Source organism: Rhinopithecus bieti, unplaced genomic scaffold (assembly GCF_001698545.2).
Source record: "Rhinopithecus bieti isolate Rb0 unplaced genomic scaffold, ASM169854v2 scaffold_38833, whole genome shotgun sequence".
NCBI lineage: Eukaryota > Metazoa > Chordata > Mammalia > Primates > Cercopithecidae > Rhinopithecus > Rhinopithecus bieti.
Window position 1 is genome coordinate 645,686 of NW_016816114.1, and position 6,412 is coordinate 652,097.

Below are 6,412 nucleotides of genomic sequence, written 5' to 3' on the forward strand. Positions count from 1 at the left end.
TTGGATTCCTAGGTATTTTATTCTCTTTGTAGCAGTTGTGAATGGGAGTTCACTCATGATTTGACTGTTTTTCTGTTGTTTGTGTATAGGAATGCTTGTGATTTTTGCACATTGATTTTGTATCCTGAGACTTTGCTGAAGTTGCTTATCAGTTTAAGGAGATTTTAGGCTGAGATGATGGGGTTTTCTAAATATACAATCATGTCTTCTGCAAACAGGGACAATTTGATTCCCTCTTTTCCTAATTGAATATACTTTATTTCTTTCTCTTGCCTGATAGCCCTGGCCAGAACTTCCAACACTAGGTTGAATAGGAGTGGTGAGAGAGGGCATCCCTGTCTTGTGCCAGTTTTCAAAGGGAATGCTTCCAGTTTTTGCCCATTCGGTATGATATTGGCTGTGGGTTTGTCATAAATAGCTCTTATTATTTTGTGATATGTTCCATCAATACCTAGTTTATTGAGAGTTTTTAGCATGAAGGGCTGTTGAATTTTGTCAAAGGCCTTTTCTGCATCTATTGAGATAATCACATGGTTTTTGTCATTGGTTCTGTTTATGTGATGGATTACGTTTATTGATTTGCATATGTTGAACCAGCCTTGCATCCCAGGGATGAAGCCGACTTGATCATGTGGATAAGCTTTTTGATGTGCTGCTGGATTTGGTATGCCAGTATTTTGTTGATGTTCATCAGGGATATTGGTCTAAAATTATCTTTTTTGTGTCTCTGCCAGGCTTTGGTATCAGGATGATGCTGGGCTCACAAAATGAGTTAGGGGGGATTCCCTCTTTTTTTATTGATTAGAATAGTTTCAGAAAGAATGGTACCAGCTCCTCTTTGTACCTCTGGTAGAATTTGGCTGTGAATCCATCTGGTTCTGGACATTTTTTGGTTGGTAGGCCATTAATTATTGCCTCAATTTCAGAGCCTGTTACTGGTCTATTCAGAGATTCAGCTTCTTCCTGGTTTGGTCTTGGGAAGGTGTATGTGTCCAGGAATTTATCCATTTCTTCTAGATTTTCTTGTTTATTTGTATAGACGTGTTTATAGTATTCTCTGATGGTAGTTTGTGTTTCTGTGGGATCTCCTTTATCATTTTTTATGGGGTCTATTTGATTCTTCTGTCTTTTCTTATTATTCTTGCGAGTGGACTATCCATTTTGTTGATCTTCTCAAAAAACCAGCTCCTGGATTCATTGATTTTTTGAAGGATTTTTCGTGTCTCTATCTCTTTCAGTTCTGCTCTGATCTTAGTTATTTCTTGTCTTCTACCAGCTTTTGAGTTTCTTTGCTCTTGCTTCTCTTATTTTAATTGTGGTGTTAGGGTGTTGATTTAAGATCTTTCCTGCTTTCTCTTGTAGGCATTAGGTGCTGTATGTTTCCCTCTACACACTGCTTTAAATGTATCCCAGAGATTCTGGTATGTTGTGTCTTTGTTCTTATTGGTTTCAAAGAACATCTTTATTTCTGCCTTCATCTCATTATTTACCCAGTAGTCATTCAGGAGCAGGTTGTTCAGCTTCCATGTAGTTGTGTGGTTTTGAGTGAGTTTCTTAATCCTAAATTCTAATTTGATTGCACTGTGGTCTGAGAGACAGTTTGTTGTCATTTCTGCTCTTTTGCATTTGCTGAGGAGTGCTTTACTTCCAATTATGTGGTCAATTTTACAGTAAGTGCGATGTGCTGAGAGGAATGTGTATTTTGTTGATTTGGGGTGCAGAGTTCTGTAGATGTGTATTAGGTCTGCTTGGTGCAGAGCTGAATTCAAGTCCTGGATATCCTTGTTAAACTTTTGTCTCCTTGATCTGTCTAATATTGACAGTGCAGTGTTAAAGTCTCCCATTATTATTGTGTGGGAGTCGAAGTCTCTTTGTAGGTCTCTAAGGACTTGCTTTATGAATCTGGGTGCTCCTGTATTGGGTGCATATATATTTAGAATAGTTAGCTCTTCTTGTTGGCTTGATCCCTTTACCATTACGTAATGGCCTTGTTTGTCTCTTTTGATCTTTGTTGGTTTAAAGTCTGTTTTATCAGAGATTAGAACTGCAACCCCTGCTTTAGTTTTGCTTTCCATTAGCTTGTTAGATCTTCCTCCATCCCTTTATTTTGAGCCTATGTGTGTCTCTGCACATGAGATGGGTCTCCTGAATACGGCAGACTGGTGGGTCTTTTTATCCAGTTTGCCAGTCTGTGTCTTTTAATTGGGGCATTAAGCTCATTTAAATTTAAGGTTAATATTGTTATGTGTGAATTTGATCCTGTCATTATGATGTTCACTGGTTATTTTGCCCATTAATTGATGCAATTTCTTCATAGCATCAATAGTCTTTGCAATTTGGCATGTTTTTGCAGTGGCTGGTTCCAGTTATTCTTTTCCATGTTTAGTGCTTCCTTTAGGAGCTCTTGTAAGGTGGGCCTGGTGGTGACAGAATCTCTCAACATTTGCTTGTCTGTCAAGGATTTTATTTTTCCTTCACTTATGAAGCTTACTATGGCTGGATATGAAATTCTGAGTTGAAAATTCTTTTTTTTAAGAGTGTTGAATATTAGCCCCCACTGTCTTCTGGCTTGTAGGGTTTCTGCCAAGAGATTCACTGTTAGTCTGATGTGCTTCTGTTTGTGGGTAACCCTACCTTTCTGGCTGCCTTTAACATTTTTTTTTTTTTTCATTTCCACCTTGGCAAATCTGACAATTATGTGTCTTGGGGTTGCTCTTCTGGAGGAGTATCTTTGTGGTGGTCTCTGTATTTCCTGAATTTGAATGTTGGCCTGTCTTACTAGGTTGGGGAAGCTCTCCTGGATAATATCCTGAAGAGTGTTTTCCAACTTGGTTCCATTCTGCCCATCACTTTCAGATACACCAATCAAACGTGGATTTTGTCTTTTCACATAGTCCCATATTTCTTGGAAGATTTGTTAGTTTATTTTCACTCTTTTTTCTCTAATTTTGTCTTCTCACTTTATTTCATTAATTTGATCTTCAATGACTGATATCCTTTCTTTCACTTGATCAAATCAGCTATTGAAGCTTGCGAATGCTTCACGAAGTTCTGGTACTGTGGTTTTCAGCCCCATTCGGTCATTTAAGGTCGTGTCTACACTGGTTATTCCAGTTAGCCATTTGTCTAACCTCTTTTCCAGGTTTTTAGCTTCCTTGCAATGGGTTAGAACATGCTCCTTTAGCTCAGAGAATTTTGTTATTACTGACCTTCTGAAGCCTTTTTTTCAACTCGCCAAAGTCATTCTCCATCCAGTTTTGTTCCCCTGCTGGCAAGGAGTTGTGTTCCTTCGGAGAAGAAGAACCTTTCTGGTTTTTCGAACTTTTAGCCTTTCTGCTCTAGTTTCTCCATGTCTTTGTGGTTATCTACCTTTGTTCTTTGATGTTGGTGACATATGGATGGGGTTTTGGTGTGGATGTCCTTTGTGTTGATGTTGATTTTATTCCTTTCTGTTTGATAGTTTCCCTTCTAACAGTCCTGTCAGCTGCAGGTCTGTTCGACTTTGCTGGAGGTTCATTCCAGACCTTGTTTGCCTGGGTATCACCAGCAGAGGCTGTAAAACAGTAGTTGTTGCTGCCTGATCCTTCCTCTGGAAGCTTCATCCCAGAGGCGCACCTGCCTGTATGAGGTGTCTGTTGGCCCCTACTGGGAGGTGTCTCCCAGTCAGCGACCCACTTGAGGAAGCAGTCTGTCTGTTGTCGGAGCTCGAACGCCATGCTGAGACAACCACTGCTCTCTTCAGAGCTGTCAGGCAGGGACATTTATGTCTGCAGAAGCTGTCTGCTGCCTTTTGTCCAGATATGCCCTGCCCCTAGAGATGGAATCTAGAGAGGCAGTAGGCCTTGCTGAGCTGTGGTGGGCTCTGCTCAGTTGGAGCTTCCCTGCTGCTTTGTTTACACTGTAAGCGTAGAACCACCTACTCAAGCCTCAGCAGTGCCAGATGCCCCTCCCCCTGCCAAGCTCCAGCATTCCAGGTTGATCTCTGACTGCTGTGCTAGAAGGGAGCAAGGCTCCAAGTGCCTGGCACCTGCTGAGCCAGTCACAGGAGGGAATCTCTTGGTCTGTTGGTTGTGAAGACCATGGGAAATGCACAGTATTTGGGCAGAAGTGTACTATTCTTCCAGGTACAGTCACTCACAGCTTCCTTTGTCTAAGAAAGGGAAATCCCCTGACCTCTTGTGCTTCCTGGGTGAGGCAATGCCCTGCCCTGCTTCGGCTCCTCCCTGGACTGCACCCACCATCCAACCAGTCCCAATGAGATGAACAAGGTACCTCAATTGGAAATGCAGAAATAACCCGTCTTCTGTGTCGATCTCAGTGGGAGCTGTAGACTGGAGCTGTTTCTATTTTATGTAAAGATTTTATGAAAAAGATGCCAAAAGCAACTGCAACAAAAGTAAAAACTTGGCAAATGGGATCTAATTAAAGAGGAGGGAGAGGATCAGGAAAAATAACTAATGAATGCTAGGCTTAATACCTGCATGATAAAATAATCTGTACAGCCAACCCTCATGACACAGGTTTACCTAGATAACAAACCTGCACGTGTATCCCTGACCTTAAAAGTTAAAAAAAGTTGTTAATTTCCAGTTAGTTGAGGATTCAATTTTGTATATGTATCTATGTCTGTATCCATCTATATCTAGATATGTGTAAATATATGATACCTATGTAAGTGTGAATATGTATATACACACACAGATATATATGTATAGTTTTATTTTTTTAATTCTAACTTAATTATACTCTTTCTTTATGGCCCAGAAAATGGTTGTCCTTTGTACATGTCCTGGGTAAATTTGAAAAGAAAGTACATTCTATAATTGTTAGGTAAACTGTTCCATCTCTGTCAAATACATTGAGTTAATTAATAGTGCTGTTCAAAACTTCTGTATCCTTACTGATTTCTAAAAATAGTCTAGTTAACTCAGTTTCTGAAGCAAGTGTTTTTACACCACCTCTGTTATGTTTTTTCTTTTCTTTTCTTTTCTCTTTTTTTTTGAATCCTGGCAATTAAATTTTGCTTTTATATATTGCAGGTAAATCATTAGTGAAATTTTAAACTGCTATGCTTTGCTTGCATTGGCTCATTTATTATTTAAAAATATCCCTTTTTATATTGAATTATACTTGTCTTAAAGTCTACTTTGTCTGATACTATAAGATTGATACTATCTACCTTTTGGAAAGTTTGTGCATGCAATGCCTTTCTCCGTCTTTTAAATTTGACCTTTCTTACCCTTATATTTAATAGATCTATCTTGTAAGCATTCTGTGTATATATGTATATATACACACATATATGTGTATATACATGTATGTATATATGTAAATCTGTATATACACATATGTATGTAAATATGTACACACACATGTACATAAATATGTATACACACATATGTACATATGTAAATATATATACTATACATGTATGTAAATATATGTTTAAATTTAAACAGAATCTTAATTTTTAATTGGAATAATTTATATACTAATATATGCGGGTTTTAATCTGTACTCTTACTACTTTAAAAAAATCTCATTTGTTACTTTTTTTCCTACTTTCTCACCAATTCTTTCCTCCTCCAAGGATAAATTTTCTTCATAATTTGCTGGGACTTTTTTAGAGAGGCCTTCTAGAGGGTTTCCCAACCTCTCAGTCATTTTATATAGGAACGTTTGTATTCATTTTCTCCTGCCCTCTCTCTAATGATAGTTTAAATGTGCAAATAATTTTGTATTACTAATTATGTTCCACTGGCAGTTTAAATGACATAAGCTGATGGTGTTTATCATTGTTATTATGCCTTCTTGGGTGTAACTCTTTTTTTTCCTTCCTCAGGTAGCTGTTAAGATTTTTTTTTCTTTATCCATAATTTCTGCAGTTTTAGTTCAATATATCTATATATGAATTAATTTTTATCTTGCTTGGTGTATGTTTACACCGAGACTTCTTGCATGTTTTTTATTTTAGAAAATCCTTAATGTATATCTTTTAAAATATTGCTTATTTAACATTTCCTCTTCTGTTTTTAACATTCTGCATTAACATTTCCTCTTCTGTTTTTCTGAAACTCCAGTTAGATCCATATCAGTCCTCTGAATCTAATCTTCTTAATACTTTAAATGTTGTTATTCCCGTTTTTTGTGTTGTATTTTAGCTGAATTCTTTAATACTGTTCTCTAATTTACTGATTTTTTTGACTGCATAAATTCCATTCTAGAGTTTATTCTGTTAACTGTTAATTTCAGAGACTGCATTTTTTATTTACAAAAATTTTACCTGATACTATCTACTCATCTATCCTATATATGTGTGAGAGAGGGGAGGAATCTTTCTTTCCTTTCTTTCCTCTTTTTTTTCTTTTCTTTCTTTCTTTTTCTTTCTCTTTTCTTTCTTTTCTTTCTCTTT